This window comes from Rousettus aegyptiacus, unplaced genomic scaffold (genome assembly GCF_014176215.1).
Source record: "Rousettus aegyptiacus isolate mRouAeg1 unplaced genomic scaffold, mRouAeg1.p scaffold_m13_p_3, whole genome shotgun sequence".
Taxonomy (NCBI): domain Eukaryota; kingdom Metazoa; phylum Chordata; class Mammalia; order Chiroptera; family Pteropodidae; genus Rousettus; species Rousettus aegyptiacus.
This window is the reverse complement of record NW_023416306.1, coordinates 52665544-52688112: the sequence shown is the minus strand read 5'-3', so window position 1 is coordinate 52688112 and position 22569 is coordinate 52665544. Positions and strand designations below refer to the sequence as shown.

At 31.3% G+C, this 22569-nt stretch overlaps 1 protein-coding gene across 39 annotated transcripts in view; it reads left to right on the top strand.

The window, feature by feature from the left end:
• The window catches only part of PTPRD (protein tyrosine phosphatase receptor type D), a 1934582-nt gene that overhangs the window by 1109824 nt on the left and 802189 nt on the right, over window positions 1–22569 (top strand). The gene's annotated exons all lie outside the window — the stretch shown is intronic.

The window sequence follows — 22569 nt, the reverse complement described above, 5'->3', positions numbered from 1 at the left end:
GTATGTGTCTTTCTCAGATACCATCCTATCTTTTTTTAAACATGAAATGGAGAAAATACTTAGGTCAAACTAATGGCAATTCACCTTTAAGCAAAAATATTTTTGACGTGAAATCACAATCGTCATTATTTTATGATCATTAAAACCTGTAGAGATGGTCTTGCTCATGTGACCTTTACAAAGGAGAAGGAGTCCTTTTGAGAGTTGTTAGAGGTAATCTGAAGTCCATGGCAATATGTAAATGATCCCAAATAAGGAAAATTTAATGACAGATGACTATAAGAAATATATGGGGTAAATCAGAGTTTTTCAACTCCAGCACTATTAACATTTTGGAATGGATAATTGCTTCATATGGAGACTCACCTATGTATTCTTATACCTATTAAATACCAGTAGCAACACATAGTCCCCCAAATCATGACAATCATCAAAAATGTCTCCAGATATTAGCAAAGGTCCCCTGGGAGCAAAATTGCTCTTGCTTAATAAGTATTGCTATAAATCTAGCTTTCTGCATATTTTATTCTTTACCCCATTAACTAATATTGAAATAATAAAATCTTGTGTTCATTAACAAAATTAATATGCCATATAGTTGATCAATCAATTTGCTATTTTAATTAGATTTACTGCACACCTCCATGTATTTGCTGGAGACACAATTATTTTTTCTCACCAATCATAATCTTCATCTGCCAATAGTCATGATCTACATTGTAATTATAGTAGAACCTGAAATGATTAGGGCAATAATGAAAATGGCACAGAAACTGTGAAGCTTAGTCAAAGTATATTAATTAGCAAACACATTTAAGTCTTTTATATTAAGAAAAATAGACTACTTTCTATTTCATGCTCATTGTAATGGAAACATTTTTTAAAGCTGGTATTACTTGCAGGATTAATAACTGCCTTCTTCTCTAATCATATTTTATAAGTTTTTATTATATACAAATTCATAATGGACTTCTATTGAACAGCTAATGGTTTGGCTGCTAATTATTCAATATGTAAATAATTCAGGGAAACTTAGAAAAAAGAGATGAATTAAACATAGACAGCTCACTCTAAGGGAATTTTCTCCTGTATGCTCATGTCTTCCCTTCAATAATCCTTATCTTTTCCCTCCTGCTTTAGCTTCTTTATTGCTCCTCTGCTGATTTGGTTATCATAATCTCTGCAGCACTGAAGAACACTTCATGTTTCCTCTGCAACCTTCAAAAAAAATCAATGAAAATGGCTATTAAACATTTTATAATTAAATATTCCTTTAGCATTCCTGTCTTGTTTAAACTGGTATCTTGCACTATTATAAATTTTCTTTTTTTATGCATGTTTTATCCATCATAAAAGTCAAAATGTACAGAAAAATTAAATGTTTTTAAAAAGAAAAGGTTATGATAAAAAGATATGTCTCCGAGTATTAGAAAGAAGCAATCCCAGTAATCAACATATATCCCAACCTCCTCATCTACGAGGGATATTTAATATTTTATGAGATGCCATTGAGAACCAAAAGAATTAAAAGATAAAACTCTGTTCACATTGGCTTTCCTTTAAACTCTATTTCTGTACCCTTTAGATTAACAACTTGTATAATACCACATTTATCTATTTGTCAAGTTCAAACTTTTTTCAGTCTTCATATCAGTAACGCTGCTACTCTCCCAGTTCCCTGAGATTAAGAATTTGGAGTTGTCTTGTAATCATCCATTGTCTCTCACCTTCTAAGTCACTAATTTATTTAATCATGTTTATTGAGCATCTACTGTGTGCCAAGCATTATGCTATGATCTATCCATACCAACCTTAAAATAGTTTTTAAATTCTGTAAAATCGAAGAATACGCATTTTATAGGACTGTGCCAAGATTATATGATTCATTGTGTGCAAAGCTCTTAAAACTGTGACTGACAGAAGTTAGCTCTATATTTCACTGCCAACACTCTAAGTTAACCTTAATCATCTAACCTTATATTAATCCTTTCTTTCTCATTTCTATACTTTAAATTATCCAATATTTCTTCCTGTCCTACTTACTGATGAAATTAAATTTTCTGAAATTCCCTACCCAGCCATGGATATTGAGTTTTATTATTTTTTATGATAATGAAGAATTCTGGTAATTTATACAGTAGTTAGCAATATGAATATCTAACTCTTACTTAAAACTTCTCTTGTTAGGGTTATTTTTATACATTTCTGGAGAAACTAGCTGAAATAACTCTCTCTCCTAACCTATAAGCCTTTTTGGTAGATACTTAATAAAATATAACAAGTTTAAATGCATGATTAGCTTTGGCAATATGTACTGAAATTTTTGTACATCTGCTGTCTCACCTTTTTAACCATATACCATGGACTGAAAAGTACTCACCCTGCAATGGTGGGGGAAGGCAAGAGCTTGCCACTCTTCCAATTTTTCATTCATCTCATTCTGTTTCATTATGTTCATAACGCCCCAAGCCTTATGCCTATTTATGCATTTTCTTTCCTGTAAAGATGGCAAAAAAGATGGAAACAGGTATTTTAAACTATTTTTTTTCCCTACCACGAATCCTAGTCTGACTATAGACTTACAAGTAGCAATGGATTTCTGAATCTTGGGTAAGAGATCAAGAGGCTCTGGAGGTGAAGGAGCAACTTCTGGAGGAATTTGGAGACTGTGGTAGCTGACTTTTGTCCAGACCTTTATAGTCTAAAGCCTGAAAGAACTACCAGCATTCAGAGTACATAAACTCTTGCAGAAGTATTTTAGGAAGAAATGCATTCTCAAAGTCAGTGTGTTTAAAAGTGCAGAGGTTTGAACATCTATGAAAGTCTTAAAACCTACCATCAATTTAAGATTTTAACACTAATTGCTTTAGGTGGAGCTGTCTCATGCTACACTTTAAATATCTTCTAGAACCTCCCACATCACTTTGTATAGTCTTTGCTTTAGGACTCCTGCTAGGACAATCAAAGACAATATAGAATTGGTTCAAATTATTTTATATATCGTTTCAATTCATCTACATGAGTCTGTTAGGAAGCAGTAGGATAACACAAAAATTTCTTTATTTAAAATGTCAAAAGCAATTAGAGCCACATTTTTAAAGCCTTAGTTCCCTTCATTCTAAGTTTTCTATATTCACTGGCATAGGCATAAATCTCAGATGAAATCAAAATAGATCCTTAACACTGATCTAAAACTGATTTAAACTTCACTTTCACCACATCCCCAGCACCTGACTAAGGTATAGGAGTAGGAGGAGGAAATATCATAGTTTGTGTGTGTACACATTTTTAATTAAAATAATACATTGTTAATTGCATAAATTTGAACATATGGTCAACTCAATTATTTTTAAAAAAATCTAATTTGTGAGAATAATGATGGAGCAATTATCCCTCTGAACTTATTTCTTAATTATCCAAGCAATGCTAATGATGTCCATTTCCTAGGTACCATTGGTAGTACAATAATTAAAGGTCATGCAAGAACATTTGTCCCAAGGAGACATAAAGTCAAATGGTAAACTCAGAATATAAACCTGAAGTCTAATATGAGTACAAGTTCATGGTGCAGAACTGGCAGCCTAGAGATTTTTATAGCCCTTGTGTTAATCATAGATTTATTTTGTTTCATAACTCTAAACTCCATTAACTGGCCATGATTGGTAGTCTAATACTCTAGGTATTAAACTCAAAGCTGAGAATATGTTCAATGAGATCATTTGTGTCTCCACTACCTAACAAAATAAAATAAGTAAATAAATAAACAAACAATAAAAACTGAGGTGTCATCTAATGTTAGGAAGCTGTTTTAAATTTAATTTCCAGACTCGATTTGATCTCATGAGTAGTAAAACCATAAACATTAATACGTGAATAACAGAGGCTTTACAACATCAAAATGGTGCTCTAACAGGGCCTAGAGAGAAGCATTGATTTGAATTGCCCTCTGGAACCACAGTCTAATTTTTATCATGCAAGAGAGCCACCCAACAGCTTGGGCGTTTCGAACTCTGAATATAAGAAACCGTTTCAAAGAATCAGCCTCCATCTAAAGTAAACCTAGTGCTTTTCTACTTTATTTCATGACACACAATACTATCTTGTTATACAATGAAATGTAACTATTCCTGAGAGAAAATTTTTTCCCTTTAGAAGAATCCAAGAAAGACAGATTCCTTCAAGAGACTCTTGAAATCCACCTGTGTTTGAGCATAGATACTTTTATAAAAGTATACATTCAAATAGTTATTTGCTTGTTCATATGCTTCTAAAACAACTGTTTTCTCCTCAACAACTATCATTTTAAAATACCTAGAATGGCACTGTATATTTCTTAAAGTAATAGTGATAGAGTAAATTCTTGTGTGAGAGAACTGACAGTAACATATTATCTTTCAGGAAAAAATAGTACAGAAAAAATGGCATAAGCATGAAAGATTCACTCATTTTATTTCTTCTGTTGTTTTTAGAATACACATTGTTCTTCTGACATAATTTTACCTTCATAAATAAAAAGATGTAAATAAAAGCATGCATGTTTTCAGCCAAAGATGTTAATGAGAAGAAGGGCAACATTACCTTATGTGTTTATATGAAATTTATAAGATTCCCTCTAAAATCTACTTGGAAGGACATCTTTTCTTTTCCTGCCCACTCAGTTTCCATTTTGGAACACAATGCTCGTATTTAGAAAATTAAAATTCTTAATCACTGTTTTTGATTAAGATAATAAAGAAATCAACTTTGATTTGAATAATACATTATTTACTTAGAGGTTCACTGATACAAGTACTTATTAATTAGATCTTAGTTTTTCCTTATTGACTAATATTTGTTTAAAAATATTTTTAATAAATCAGAAAAAAATATTCAGATTTATGACTGCCTTATTTTACCATAATTTTTAAATGTAACCTTGTATATTAGCGCAATAGACCCTACAGGTCCACATAAAAATTACCCCTTCAAATATGAGCTCATGTTTATCTTAATGTAAATACAAATGGTTACATATAGAAATATTCATAGGTATGTGGATACACAGTTTATTATATACATATATATTTCCTTTCTCTGTCAGCAGAGAGGTCCTAGAAACAATCTGCCTCCATAACAATGAGCACACTTACCTCCCAGATCTGGTTTCTGATAGCATTTTTCAAAAAATATATCTCCTTGGAGAAATGGGTAATTTTTGGACTGGGGCAAAAAATATACAAAATGAACTTGGGCATCTTGTAGTGCAAGAACGTGAGGAAGCAATAAAAAAAAAAAAAAAACCATGATGTCAGAGAAACAAAGGATACAATTGAAAGAGCTCCTAATAGCCAAAGTAGGAACATATATTTAACAAAATAAATAACAGTATTAATTTATAAGTTAAAGTATAAAATAAATTTTCACAAATCCATGCTAATATGGCTAAACAATCGAATAAGTAAATAAATGGAAAAGATGTCTCCATGTCAAAGAATTTCAAATAATTTACATAGATACTTGGTTTTCAGTGTGGGCTATTTATAGTGACTTCTTTCCAAAGCATACATTATGCAAAGGGGAAATAAAAGAGTAACTTTTTAGTGGAGAAATCCAACAGATTCCAATAAAGAGGCATCATACATTATATCTGATCAATATTTCTCAAAACTGTCTAGGCTTCCTAAAATAAGGTTAGTATGAAAAACTGTTGCTGCCAAGAGTTGCCTAGGAATACATGACTACTAAATGTAATGTGGTAACTTGGATGAAATTCTGGAACAGAAAAAGGACTTTTTATGGACTTTGTTTAATAATAATGTATCAACATTAGTTCGTTTTTTTGTGACAAGTATACCACACTAATGTAAGATGATAATAATAGGGGAAAATGGATGTAGGATGTATGGGAACTCTTTATACTATCTTTATAGTTTTTCTGTCATTCTAAAACTATTCTAAAATTAAAAGGTATTGTTTAGTGCCCTCTTAGTAAACAAAAGACAGAAAACCTGTTATATGTTACTTCCCCTCAGTCACTGAATGATAAATTCTAAAGCCTCCTATGCCCTGAGAAAACTGGCAGACAAATAGTTTTAATTTCTTGACCTTGAAGCCCTTTCTCACAGCATAAGAACAAGTTATACCTCCATTAACTTGGAGATATTTCAAGTGAATATGATAATGTGAGTGAGAGACAAAAGCTGTAGAAGACAGAGGAAAATATGTGATCATTACTGGGTATCTAAGTAGCAAGAAATGTTTTTTAAAAATCTTTCCATATCATTATGTTCCTTCAATATGTTCTGGCTTAGGAGTAGGCCCTCTATCTCCTAGGTAAGGCAAAAGTTCATGAGTCTTCATTGAAGATGCAGTAGGGATATCGGTTATACATTTTACTTTATTTATTCTGCCTGATAGAATAAAAAACTTCTATAGAAAACATAATATAGAAAGTAATGTTGGAGGATAGATTAGGCTAATTAAATGAATTTAAAATCAAGAAATTTATGATACATGAATTAATTTTATATGAATATAATTTTATATGAATTTATATAAATATAGGAATATTTATATGAATTTATATGAATATTATATATAATATTCACAAACATGCACACACATACTTGTGCAGAGAAAATCCCTTCGACATAGTATTTTTCCAGTCGGAAATCTAAAAAGATACAAACTGAGGGGAATTATCAAAATCTTTAACTATATGAATTTTCCCAAAGCAAAGACTTTTCCTGACTTTTGAAAATGTAATTATAGTAAATGAGCTTTTATTCCAAATTAACCTTGAGTTAACAAACCAGTGGAAGAGATAGTTTATATGAAAAGTATAAACAATATATATACTTCACAGTTGCTTACTGTAGTGTATCACAAATTTTATAACATAATATTAACAAATTAATAACATTTAAAAATCAAGTCTTCCAAGGAACACTGTTTGTGAAATGTTGCTTTATGTTTTTGACATGTTAAAATCTAATTAAAATCTCTAATAAATTTTTAGAGCAAAATGTTAAGATGTTTTCCAGTAGTTATTCAAAGAAGCACATTATTTATATATCTGTTGGTGGCATCTTCTTCAAGGACATGAAATCTTGAAATTTCTTTATGTCTTTATTTAATCATAAGGAATGTAGTCACTTAAATTAAGGACCAACTTAAAGAGGCTTCATATTTTGAAGTATAAATTTCCTTTTCTAAAGGCTGTTACTATATAATAAAAAATACCATTACTGATGATTCAGAGTTATCATATTACTGTCACAAGAAGTGATTATATATGTTCAAATATTAATGCACATGCCTCAGAAAATTATCGATAGTATTTATATATTTTTTCATGTTATTCATTAAGTTTTTTAAAAAATTCACACCAACCAAATTTTAGGAAGAGCTATTATGTTTTGTTGCTAAGGAGAGTATTATGTTGAATCATCTTTGCTTCTATTTGCGTGATCTTAGATAACTAAGACCTTCTTGGTTTTCAATTTTCTATACTGTGAAACACAGTGAAAGTACTAGTTGATTTCTATAAGCACTTTTTATTTTAAAATGTTATGATATAAACTCACCAATGGCAAAGACTACGTCTTATAGCTATAATAGAGGGGTGCTTGGCACACGAAATAAATATTTCTTGACTATCTGAATGATGTTATGATGTTCATTACTCGGAAAATAAATTATCAAACTAATCTCCCATGTTTATAAATCATTTCCAAATGTTAACTTTTATTTTTCATTCTAATCATAATTCTTTGAATCAAAGAGTTTTCATATAAAACCATTACCTTAGTTTGGCTCCCTAATATGAAAATTAATACTTGTCATTGTTAAGCATAATTATAAAATGCAAGTGGTTAATTAAATGGCTAAAAAAATATATTTATAAATGGTTTATACAGATCTAACAATTTTGTTGTTTTGATATGAATAGTTGCTAACTATTCATTCTGTGTTATCAATCAAGTTATCTTTTCCATGACATGTATTTGGGTATATATTTGCATGACTACTATAATTTGTAAAAGAAGGTGTTAGATTAATCAATAATAGGAAATACGTATCATTTGAAAATTAAAATCCAATTTGAATTTGTGTTCTAGAATAGGAATCCCCAACCCTAGGGGCCATGGACTAGGAGCGGTCTGGGTCTGTGGCCTATTAAGAACTGGGCCACCCAGCAGGAGGTGGGTGGCAGATGAGCTAGCGAAGCTTCATCTATATTTGAATCCTCTCCCCAGCACTAGTATCATTGCCTCAGCCCCACCTCAGATCATCAGTCATTAGATTCTCATAGGAGCACTGGTCCCTGGTGTCAAAAAATTGGGGACTGCTATTCTACAGAGTAACTATTTACTAGGCCAGTATACTTTTCAGTCAACTGAACTCGCATGACAATGACTGCAAGGAAATACAAAGCATCCACTTAACTTACCTTTGAAATACAAGCACATTGTATCCTATTGAAAAACAACAATTTTAGTAATTGGCTAAAGACCCCTTAATTCAATTACAATTAACAATGACAGTGTAACCATCATATTGTTTGATATGTTTGTTGCTTAGAAATATTTCTCAAGTATTGTCTGACATAGACAAATATATCATAGTAAAGACCAAACACTACTTTATGACTATGGTGACACTCAGGTTTGTACATAGTTTTAAAATATTTATTATGATAATTGCCCTGAGAAAGTTTATATCAACATGTTTAAGAAAGTATAATAGCAATACTAGAGAAGGTCCAGAAAGGAGGTAGGAGAGCGTGATTTTATATATAATGTAGCATAGCATGATATAATTTCACACCTATATAAATTATACATACACAGACACATAGTCTCTTTCAAGGTTGGATTTTTCCAGATAGAAGTCTAAAAAGATAAAAACTGTGGGGAATATTATAAAAATCTATAAATTTATAATCTCAAAGAGAAAACATTTTCTTACATTTTTAAAAAGACAATTACAGTATATAAACTTTGATTTTTAATTTAATTACCCTTTTGATAGAAAACAAGTGGAAGAAGACAGTGGAAGAATTCATATTATTGTATAAAAAAAAATTGTGTATGTTCAGAAATCACTCCAAAAAATCAAATCTTGGAGTAAATATACAATCCTTTAAGATATATTGAGGAAAATAGTATAACTTCATAAAACATTCCTTTCATAAGACAGAATACTAGGATGAGAAGAAATAAATTGATTTGACCTAGCTCTTCATATCTTGCATTTGCCCGTATAAAGCCAAGAGTCGCTGAGAAATAGCAAGAAAATCTAAATGGAAAATCTTGTTCTGTATTTAACCGGTATAGGTCCCTACTAGGCAGCCTACCTATGCCTCCAATATTTTTCTTCAGTATTTCGAAAGAAGATGGGAAAGTTAAATTGCAAAAGAAAAAAATAAATAAAGCCATGCTTTCAAAGCAACTGAAAACAAATAAATGGACTCATTTTCACTGGCACTCTTAACACCTTCTTCTAGGAAGACATATCGAGGTTGTTTCCTAAACTCTAGTTTACTGACAGAATATGAAATACTTATCTTAGGCTCAACTTTATATGAAAAACAAATTTATAGAACTATATTTCTCAAGAGTATCTTCTACACTATGTTATCTTATTGATGCTCTCAAAATTACTGTAAATAAAAATCCTTTTAGAAATAAATTTGTTCCACAATGCCCTTTGATTGCCCATTTCATTAATATAATTTATGCTTAGCCACCATGTCTGTCCATGTTTTTAAACTCACAAAACGAGTTTTAAACATCTCTACCACAAATGATAATGTACTGAATAATTTCCTCTTATATCTCCAATATAACTGAACCTTATGAAGTTTGACTGGATGGAGAAATTATAAAGTAGCCTACAATCTGGCAAGCTGCAAACTTGAATTTAATACTAAAATTTTATAAAGCTGGTTATAAATTTTATAACAGTTTTTGTGGAGGAAAAGGTGTTGTTGAAATAGTAAATAGACACATGGTGACTGGGTCATTTTAAAATGGAAATAACACATAAACATTCTGCCAAAGTTTCTATATGAAAAAAGGTTTTAAAATGTCAGAAAAAAATTTACTAGCATTAAGACTGTGTTCATCCCTTTTGTTCATCCATTCGTTTAGAATTTTGAGCATTTATATTCAGGCACCATGCTAGGCACAGAGAGTTCAAAAATAAATAAGATATATCCCTTACCCTTGAGTTTTTTACAGTTCACTAGGAGTGTAGATGTGCAGAATGATAATTATAGTAAAATGTAAGCAGGATTTAAATAAAAGAATGAACAAGTTTTCAGTGGATTACAAAAATGTGAACTACTTATCTGATCTGCAGGAAACAGAAAATACTCAACAGTGCATGTTTTATTTGAATGATGTTAAGAAATAGATAAGAATTTTTCAAGTGAAAAAAATCATCAAAATAATAAATTTCCATCAAAAAAAAGAATTGTGAATGGGCATTATGAGTTCTGTGATAATTCCAGGAGAGCTAGAGTTTGGGGTATACAGTGGGTTTAAGAAACAGGGTGAATTTGTAATGCTGGCAGTGGCAAAATTATAAACAGAGAGCCATGTGGATGATGCTAAGGGGTTTTTTTTTCTTCACTCTATTAAATTATGGTATAATTTATAGCCCAGCTAGAACTCATAGCAAGCTGAGACAACAGGCTTATCACAAGACTGTCATGAATAAACCAGAGTATATACTAACCTACATAAGAAAGCAGAATTTTTTATGTAAGGCAAGAACCTAATAAGATCTGTTATTTGTGTTAATAATTCTCATAGCAGTAAGAAGTAGAATTAGAATAAAAGAAAACCCTTTGGCGTCTGTTGTAATAGTTGCAATAATGATGTAAGTCATTAGCAACGGAGATGGTAAGGAAACAAAATTCAGGAGATATATCTGAAGTAGCATTGGTATGCTAATATGACCAATTAAATATGGAGTGGAAAGGAAGAGAGAAGAGAATGTCCAGGCAGTCTCAAAAGAATTTACCACAGAGAATGTGTGTACAGTGACAACATTATTTAGGAGAGAGAATTCTGTAGAAGGAGAAGTTTTGGATGGGGGGTGGGAATGGAAATGAGGCTATATAATGAGTTCAATTATGAGCATGTTAAGTATGAAATGCTGTAGTAGACCTGGAAATTAAAAATACACTGTAGACTGAGAAGAGAGGTTAATTTACAGATATATAGTATTTTTCTAGCTATCTTAACAATAAGAGTAGTTGAGGCCATGCAAGCAAATGAGGTCACTCATCTCATTTTCAAAGATTTTAAGGAAAAAAAGGGATTAAACTTAATGTCACAACACTAGCATTTAATAGTTCTCCATAAAAGGAAAAGCCTGTGATCAAGACTGAGAGGGAGTGACCAGTTAGGAAGAGAATTAGCAAACTATGCTGTCCTGGGAGACAAGGACAGAAAGAACTAATATAGACAACAGAGTCAAGTGCTTCAGAGATAAATAGGGTGAAGTCTGAGTATTTAGCATGTGCACAGTCCCTGGTAACTTACCAAGGGCAGATGCAGGATCCCTGGAGATACCAAGGAAGAAGAGCCATCAAGTGACTATTCTTCCACTTAGTTGACGATGAAGAAGAGAAGAAAGAGTGGGTAGTAGTTTGAGCAAAAAAACATTTTTAGAATATGTAAATCTTGATCATTCTTGGGAAACTGAGGATAAGTCAGGAGAAGAAATTATTAGCATTACAGGAAACAGAGGAAAAGTTGATAGAGCAGTCTATGAGGCAGGTGCGATAGATTTAACTGAGGAAAAGTAAAACATGACTTCCTTTAAGACTAGAGAGAAGGTGACAAGACAGGTACTATTTTCAAAATATATAGAGGAAAAGAGAAAAGAGGATGAAAAAGTTGAAAGTTTTCCATTGTTAAAGAGTACAGTCAAACAATATATTATTCAGTAAAAAAAATTCAAAACTATTCATGGCAAATATATAAGGTTTTATAATAAACTTTAAGTAGAGAGAAATGGAAGTGGAATATTATTTTCATGGCTATTTGAATATTTATTTTCTCATCTGCCTAAGGATGATAGCAAGGAGATTTGACAGATATTGTCCTGTTAGTTTGATGTCAAATGCTTGTAACAAAGAGCAAGTAAAGAACTGATACTTGTCAAGCTTCTCTTCTGCACCACATACAATGTCATGTTCTCCAAAAGTTCTTTGATAAAAACGTTGTTACCCACATTAGTAGACAATGAAAACAAGGCTCAGAGAGGCCTTGTATAAGTTTAAATGGTCACATGAATAGTTCATAATGTGAGCTTTCCATTACACCAGTGTACTTTTCTCTGCAGAGCTGTCTGTATTTTCAATATTAGCTTTAAATTAACATTCTAAAAAATATATTCATGAAGGATGACTAAATCACTTCAAGATTTTTATCTCCAAAAACTTGTCTGTGGACCAATGGAGAAGTGATCGAAGGAGATACTGGAGAAATGCTTCTGTCGCATTTCTTCGCTGATGGGAGCAGGGGATTAACAAATTTGAGTAGTCAATGTTAATATGGTTTAATTTACCCTCTTAGGCTGTTCAGTTCTGGAGTCATCTCACTACAAAACAACCAGAGCATTAAGAAGGGAAAAGTAAAAAGAAAATGTGTAACAATGGTAGGAGCCTATTTATGATTCTAGTATCACGTTAAAATCAAAAAGTTTTAAGAGTGCCTTGAAATTGAGATCATGACAGGACTAGAGCTAACAAACTGTACCACCTCAACTAAACTGAACCAAAAATAAGAACACCAACAATGTTTAGATTGATGACTATTAGCGATATTACATTCACTTTAAAATGCCAAGTAACCTAGTAGGGCATGCTAGTAAGATTGTATCAACTGTTCTTTTTCCAGATCCAAAGCCTAGTAGTTTATAAATACTCACAAAACTTAAGAAAGATTGAATATAGTAAAGGAAATTATAATTATTGCTTGCTTATCAGTTGCCCTCTATGTGAGTATATTGAACAAGGAATCATAAAGTACTCAGAATTGTTCAGCATGGGCTATTTATCACACAGAGTCAATATACTTTTAATATATTCACTATGATTAATGCAGTTCAATTACAGAGAGGTATGTATGGGCAGAGGCAAAACTCATTTTATGGTAAACAGAAACCATTTTTTTCCAGGCTCTGTCAAACTTTTTTCTTTGTTCAGTAATGAATTTCAAATGATGTTCACTTAATTGAACCAAATGGTCATAAGGAAAAGGCAGCTGCAGATATAACTAAGCAGATAGTTTTGAGGAACATTGTAATTTTTCTATTTGTTCTAGCACTAGTGATAATTGGTCTTACTTCTTAGCAGTTGGATACTTTCTGTATAAAAGAAAATATGAAACTAAATTACAAATGTTGTACTGAGCCTAAGAGAGAAAAGAAATGAGAAGACATAATTGAACCTGTAAAGGGTTCATTTGCAGATGGGACATTTCCTCCTGGGAAATGAAAGCTCTCACAGCAATACAATGAATATACTTCTGATTTATGGTAATTAATTTTGAATGTGGATTATCTACCACTTTGTTCACTATAGAAGATGAATTGTATAACTGAATTATCAGGGTCTGGGAAGTAAAATTAGCATAACCTTAGCAAAAAGTGACGTTTTGTACCTCATCTTCACATTGAAAGCATAGATCAAGCCATCCTATCTTATTTCGCTGCCCAGAGGTCCAATTATAAAGAGGAAATGAAGCAAAGAAGGAACAGCTTCCCTAAGTATTCTTCCATAACACAAGTTTTTTTGGATGTCACACCAAGTTTAGAGGACAATTGAGATACTTTCACTCCATTAATTCTAACCTCAAGATTAAGAGTCAGATGAGAGCAGATATTGTTCCCTGCAGAGGAATGTTTCTTCATACCCAGTTTTGGAATGGAATGGTGCAGTCAAAAATATTGAAAAGTATACTTACTTTCCTCTACTGAAATGACCAATTATAAGAATGTGTTCCCAACAGAAATTTTAGCACCACCTTACTTGAATTTGTGGGCTACTTAATCTTGGACCATTTATTTGGGCTTGAACCATAATTACTGGTGGTTGCATGGCTGCAGAATTCTGTGAGTTCATTTATATAGTCAGAATCAAATATAGGGTCTGAATTTACTCAAATTCAGATAGTCACATGAAAACAGAGAAATATAAACCATCTGAAAGTTTCAAAATATCCAAGATTTAATTTTCAATAGAATAATTTCTGAATTTTAAATTGTCATTTTATGTTATTTAATTTTTTATTGGATTTTGTGGTTTAGAGCAGTTTTAGTTTTATAGGAATATTGAGCACACCAGAGTGGTACCAATGTTACCATCGATCAACCTACATTGACACATCATTATCGCCCAAAGTTCATGGTTTATATTAACATTCACTCTTGGTATTGCACATTCTTTGGATCTGGACAAATGTATAATGGCATGTAAATATCATTATACTTCCATACAGAGTGGTTTCACTGTCCTAAATCTCATCTGTGCTCTACTTAGTCATCCTTCTCTCCCCCTAACACTTCACAACCAGATTTTTTAATTGTCTCTAGTTTCACCTCTCAGAATGTCATATAGTTGGAATCATACTATAATTATACAGTTATCTTTTTCAGACTGCGTTCTTTCACTTAGTATTATGATTTAAGGTTCCTCCATGTCTTGTGATAACCTTATAGCTCATTTCTTTTTAGCATTGAATAATACTCCATTGTCTGGCCGTACTACAGTTTATTCATCCATTCACCTACTGAAGGGCATCTTGGTTGCTTCCCAGTTTTGACAATTATGAATAAAACTGCTATAAATATCCATGTGCAGGTTTTTGTGTGGAGACAAGTTTACAACACCTTTCAGTAAATATTAATTGCCGAACAATACAGTAATAGTATGTGTAGTTTTGTAAGGAACTGCCAAATTGTTTACCCAAGTGGCTGTATCATGTTGCACTCCTACCAGCAATCAACTAGATTTCCTATTACAACACATTCTCACCAGCTTTTGGTGTTTGTATTCTAGACTTTGGCCATTAAAATAGGTATGTAGTATTATCTAATTATTTTTATTTGCACCTCCTGGTGACATGATGTGGAACATATTTTTATATGCTTATTTACTATCTGTATATCTTCTTTGGTGAGGTGTCTATTCAGGGGTTAGGCTCATTTATTGAATTATTTTTATTATGGTAAAATTCACATAAAATTTACCATTTAAGAATTTTTAAGTGTGAAGTCTAGTGGTATTAAATGCATTCATCATGTTGTACAAAAATTAACACCATCTATCACCATAACTCTTTTCATCTTCTAAAACTGAAATTCTATGCCTATTAAACAGTAACTCCCCATCTCCCTTAACCCTAACTCCTGGCAAACACCATTCTACTTTCTGTTTCTCTAGCTACTCTAAGAACCTCATATAAGTGAAATCATACAGTGTTTGTCTTTTCATGACTGGTTTGTTTAGCATGATATTGTTAAGGTTCATCCACGCCGTAGAATATTGCAGAATTTCCTTTCTTATTAAGGCTGAATAATATTCCATTGTATAACTATACCATATATTTTTTTATCCATTCATCTATCAATGGGCATGTGGGTTGCTTCCATATTTGCTATTGTGAATAAAGCTGCTATAAAAATGGGTATGCAAATATTTTCGAGATGCTTCCTTTAATTCTTTTGGTTATATACCCAGAAGAGGAATTTCTGGATCATATGGGAATTCTATTTTTAATTTTTTAAGATACCTCTATACTGTTTTCTACACCAGCTGTACCATGTTACGTTCCCACCAACAGTGAACAAGTGTTCCAATTTTTCTACTTCCTTGCCAGCTCTTGTTTTCTGTACTTTGTTATAATAGCCATTCTAATTGGTGTGAGATGGTATCTCGTTATAGTTCTGAATTACATTTCCTTAATAATCACTGATGTTTAAGCATATTTTAATGTGCTTATTAGATATTTATATACCTATTTTGGAAAAATGTCTATTCAAGTCCTTTGCCCATCTTCATCTCAGGTTGTTTGATTTTGTTGTTGTTGTTGTCATTGTTGTTATTGAGTTTTAGAACTTCTCTGTATATTCTGGAGATTAATTTCTTATTGGATATGTGATTTGAAAATATTTTCTCCCATTCTGTGGGTTGCCTCTACTTTGTTGACAGTATCTTTTGTTACACAAACTTTTCTAATTTTCATCATGTCCATTTGCCTATTTTTTTTTTTCTTTCCTATGTCTTCAGTGTCATATCCAAGAAATTATTGCCAGGTTCAATGTTATGCAGCTTTTATTCCAGATTTTCTTCTAAAAGTTGTATTATACATTTTAGGTTGTACATTTAGGTTTTTGACTCATTTTGAGTTAATTTTCGGTGCATGATTTTAGATAAGGATCCAACTATATTGTTTTGCATGGCATGTGACTATCCAGTTTTTCCAGCACAATTTGTTTAAAAGATTATTCTTTCCCTATTGAATGTTCTTGGCATTCTTATAAAAAATTATTTGACCATATATTTGAGGATTTATTATAGCCTCTCTATTTCATTGGTTTATATGTCATCATTATGCCAGTATAACACTGTTTTGATTACTGTAGCTTTGTTTTAAGTTTTGAAGGCAGAAAGTATGATTCCTCTAGTTTTATTCTTAATTACATATTGTTTTGGCTCCCTTGAGATTCCATATGAATTTTGAGATAGATTTTTCTATTTCTGCAAAAAAAAAAAAAAAAAAAAAAAATTGCCGTTGGCAATCTAAGTGCCCAGCAATAGACGACTGGATAAAGAAGTTGCAATGCATATATATACAATGGAATATTACTCATCTATTAAAATATGAAATATTACCATTCTCAACAACATGGATGGATATAATATAGTCAATATGATTGTAATTGTTGTGTGTAGTGCCAGATGGGTGCTAGAGTAATTGGGGGAATCATTTCAGGGATTGTATAAATGTCTAACTTTTTTCAGTTTAAGAAAATTCCATTGGGATTTTGATGAGGATTACATTGAACCTGTAGATCATTTTGGGTAGTACTGACATTTTTTAACCATACTGTTTTTCAATTTATAAACATAGGATGTGTTTCCATTTATTTATGTTGCTTTCATTTCCTTCAGCAATGTTTTGTACACTTTTACTGTATGAGTTTTCTACACATGAGATCATATCATCTTCAAAGAGAGATGATTTCTCATTTTCATTTCCAATTTGAATGTTCTTTATTTCTTTTTCTTGCCTAATTTCTCTGGCCAGAATTTCAGGTATTACGTTGCATAGAGGTGATGAAAGTAGGTATCCATGCCTTGTTTCTGATCTTAGAGGAAAAGCATTTAACCTTCCATCACTGAGTTTGATGTTTCCTTTTTTTTTTTCCCTATAGAGCTTTTATTATATGAAGATAGTTTCTATTATTCTACCTAATTTAAAATTTTTTAAGCATGAAATGGTGTTGAATTGTGTCTAATGTTTTTCTGCATCATTAGATAATTTTTTTCCTTCATTTTATTAATGTGTTGTACTAAATCGATCAATTTCACATGTTGATCCTTGCATTCCTGAAATAAATATTACTTAGAAAATGTGTATAATTCTTTTAATATGTTGCTGAACTTGGTTTGCTAGTATTTCATTTAGGATATTTGTATAATACTGGTCTTTAGTTTTCTTTCCTTGTAGTATTTTCTTTTGCCTTTGATATCAGGGTAATATTGGCCTCAGAGAATGAACTGGGAAGTATTCCCTCAATATTTTTAGAAAATTTGAGGATTGGTATTAGTTCTTCTTTACATGTTTGGTAGAATAGATCAGTCAATACAATGGATGCAGGGCTTTGTTGTTGTTGTTATTGTTGGGAAAGTTTTGATTACTAATTAAGTCTCGTCACTCCTTAGGGATCTACTTAGATTTTCTTTTTCTTTATGAGTCTCTATAGGTTTTATGTTTCTAGGAGTTTATCCATGTTATCTAGGTCATCCAATTTATTGTCATGTACTGTCCATACCACTCTCTTGTAATCCTTTCATTTCTGATTTTAGACATTTGAGTCATCTCTTTACTTCTTAGTTCATCTAGCTACAAGTTGTCAATTTTGTTGATCATTTTGAAGAACTAACTTTTAGTTTAATTGATTTTCTCTATTGTTTTTCTGTTATCTATTTCATCTATCTCTGGTCTATTTTTTATTATTTTTTTCATTTTGTTAGTTGAGATTTAGTTTGTTCTTTTTCTAGATCCTTAAGTTGTAAAGTTAGATTTTTTATTTGAGATCACTCTTTATATATATATATATATATATATATATATATATATATATATATATATATATATATATATATATATATATATATATATATATATATATATATATATGCATTTACAGCTATAAATTTCCTCCTTAGCAGTATTTTTGCTGAATCTTATATTTTGGTATGTCGTGCTTTCATTTTAATTAGTCTTTAACTATTTTCTGATTTCCCTTTTAATTTTTTCTTTTATCCATTGGTTATTTAAAAGTGTTTTGTTTAATTTCTACATTTTAAAAAATTTTTTCAGTTTTCCTTCTTTTATCAATTTTTAACTTCATCCTGTTTCGGGCAGAGAAGATGCTTTGTATTATATCTGTATTTAAAATCTACTGAGATTTAATTTGTGGCTTAATATATAGTCTATCCTGGAGAATGTCTCATGTTCACTTGAGAAAAATGTATATGCTGTTTTGTTGTAAAGGCTCTTTTGTATGTCTGTTAAATTGTATTGATTTTAAGTTCTCCATTTTCTTACTTATCCTCTGTCCTGCTATTCTTTTCATTATTGTAGGTGAAGTATTAAAGTCTCCAACTCTTATTGTAGAACTATTTCTTCCTTCAATTATATCAAATTTTGCTTCACATATTTTGATGGTCTATCATTAGCTGCATTAATGTTTATAATTGTTATATCTTGCCTCTGTGCTGACCCTCTTATTCATATATAATATATTGTGTCTTTTTAAACTTTATTGATGAAATATTTATTTTCCCTGATATCAATATAGCCAACACTGCTCTCTTTTGGTTACCATTTGCATAAAGTATCTTTTGCATCCTTTCTCTTTTAACCTATTTGTGTCTTTGAGTCTAAAGTGGGGTTCTTGCAGGCGGAATATACTTGGATCATGTTTTTCATTCATTCTACCAATTTGTCTTTTGATCAGACAGTTTAATCAAATTACATGTAAAGTAATTATTGATAAGGAGTAACTGACTATTGTTACTTTGCTATTTTCTATATGTCCTGTAGCTACCTTGTCCCTCATTTCATAAATTACTGTTTTGTTTTGTTTTTAGTTGCTTTTTTGTAGTGAAATGCTTAAATTATTTTCTTATTTCTTTTTGTGTACATTCTATAGCTATTTTCTTTATGGTTTCCATGGAGATGACATTTAACATCCTCAAGTTATAACACTCTAATTTGAATTTATGCCACCTTAATTTCAATAATATGCACATGCTCTACTCCCTTCTAGCTCCATCCTTATTCCTTTAGGCTGCTCATATCACAAAATTACACCTTTTTTATTGCATTAGTCTCTTAAATTATTTAAAAATAAGACTTGGAAAGACAAACAAAAGTTACAAACATATTAGCTTTTAATGTAATAATTTTTTTTTGATCTTTAAATGTTTTAGTCTCTTAAATCGTGGAATACAAAAGGTTCAGTTATAAACCACTTTTACAATAATACCAGCTTTTATAATTGCCCATATGTTTACTTTTATTGAGATCTGTGTTACTCTATATGGCTTCAAGTTGCTATCTAGTTCCTTTCATTTCACCTTATGGGACTTCTTAAGCATTTTTTGTAGAGTCGGTCTAGTTCCTTTCTCAGCTTTTGTTTATCTGAGCACATCAAAATTTCTCCCTCATTCTCAAAGTACAAATTTTTTTTCAGATGTTATGATATTCTTGGTTCCTTTTTTTTTTTTTTTTTTTTTTAGTACTTTAAATATATCAGTCAACTGTCTCCGGCCTCCAAAGTTCTCAATAAGAAATCTGTTAATAATCTTATTGAGGATCACTTGTATGTGATGATTGACCTCTTTCTGGCTGCTTTTGAGATTCTCCTTTTGTCTTTAGTTTTTGAAAGTTTGATTATCTGTGCCTTACTGTAGGTCTCTTTCAGTTTATCTTACTTGGAGTTTGTTGAGCTTTTTGGATATTTATATTCATGTCTTTCATAAAATTTGGGAAGTGTTTGGCCATTAATTATTCAAATATTCTCCCTGCCCTTCTTTCCCTTTTCTCTTCTAGGACTACCATACTATACATATGTTGATTTACTTGACAGTACCCTATAGGCTCCTTAGTTTCTCTTCAATTTTCTTCTGTCTTTTTTTTTTCCCTATTCCTGACTTGGTAATTTTCATTGTCCTGTCTTCAAGTTCACTGATACTTTTTTCCTGCCTTCTCACATCTGTCTTTGAATACCTCTAGTAAGTTTTTTTTAATTTTATTTATTATATTTTTTAGCTCCAGAATGCATACATGTGTGTATGTGTGTGTATGTATGTAGTATGTATGTATGTATTTTAGGTTGTCTACATTGACATTTCTATTTTGTTATTCATTATTTTTTATAGTGAAATGATTAAATTCCTTTCACATTTCTTTTTGTATTTCTCTTGAGTTTCTCCATACTTTGGTTATTTGAACATCTTTAAGAGTGTCTCTCTCCATTTTTTTAAAAAAATTTTTGTCTATTGTATCTGCCATTATATCTTTTTAGGGACAGTTACTATAGGTTTATCTATTTTTTTTTTCCTCTGAATGTGTGATAATTTTTGCCTTTTGATTTTCTGTTGAATACTGGACATTTGAATCTAATAATATGGTAATACTACAAGTTGATTTCTCCTCCTTCCCCAAGGTTTGCTTTATTTTTGGTTATTATTTGTGTTGTTTGTTTTTTTTTTTTTGATTGATTGATTGTTGTAGACTGTCTCTGTTCCCAGTATCAGCCTGAGTTGTAAACTTAAGGTCTTTACTGAGCCTTTACCTGGGCATGTGTAGTCACTTTCTAATGGTCCCCCCATGTGCAATTGTTTTCGAATGTCCTAATTTTTAATGTATGGCTCCCACGAAGGAAAAAGAAAAAGAGAAAAATGAAGTGAGTGAAAAAATCGCTGGTCATTTAAATCTCCTGGAAGTCAATTCAGCTGAAGAGGGCCGGGGTGGAGGGGGGTGATAAAACAATGGCTGCCCATCTCTTTGCACTTTTCTGATCAGAAACAGTGGTCAGCAATCAGAGGACATTTGAAGAGTAGGGTCTTTTTAGCTTACTGTGTGTTCCACAAGTTGTGTGCAAGCTGCTCCAGAAACACATGCAGAGCTGCCTACCAGTGGGAGTAGAAAAGGGTAGCTGCTATGGTGCTGAAGCTGAACTTGACTGCAGTTTACCATCCATGTGTTTTCCTGGAAGTTTTGAGCCTTCAATAGATTCTGAAGTTCCAAAATAGTTACATCAGACAAATTCTCCCCATGAAGTTGTTCTTTAGATGAGAAGACAGACTCCCGGTACTTTCTATCCCACCATTTCCCCAGTAATCTATGGTTCATTTTTTATTCAGATTGTTTGTTTTCTTATTGTTAAGTTTTAAGAGTTATTTGCATAAATTTTTTTGTCCAATATTTTTATTTTTTTTAACTTATTTTTATTTTTTAAAAAGTTTTTTTTTTGTCCAATATTTTTATTTTTTCAAATATCTATTACTCAATGGCTTGTCTCTCATTCTCTTGAAATTTTCTTTCATGGAACAGACATTTTAGATTTTAATAAAGTTCAGCTTATCAAGTATTTTTTTCATGGATTCTGCTTTTGGTATTATATTTAAAAAGCCATCACCATATCCATGGTCATCTAGGGATTCTCCTATATTATCCTCTGAGAGTTGTATAGTTTTAAGTTTTACATTCAGAACCATGATTAATTTTGGTAAATTTTGAAGAGCATAAGGTCTATGCCAAGATTTATATTTTACATGTGGTTGTCCAGTTGCTCCAGCATCATTTGTTGAAAAGATTATCTTTGTTCTAATATATTGCCTTTCCTCTTTTGTCAAGATTAGTTGACTATATTTATGTTGTTATCTTTCTGTGCACTCTATTCTGTTCTATTGATCTATTTATTATATTATCAATACCACACTGCTTTGATCACTGTAGGTTTATAGTAAGTCTTGAAGTTGGGTAGCATAAGTCCTCTAACTTTTTTCTTCTCTTTAGTATTGTATTAACTCTTCTGGGTCTTTTGCCTCTTGATACACCTTTAGAATTAGTTTGTCAATATCCATATAATGACTTGCTGGTATTATAATTAGGATTGTATTGACTCTATAAGTCAAGTTAGTAGAAACTGACATCTTGACAATATTTAGTTTTCTTATCTATGAACATGAAATAACTCTCCATTTGTTCAATTCTTTGATAACTGTCATCAGAATTTTCCTCAAATAGATTGTGCACAGATTTTGTTAAA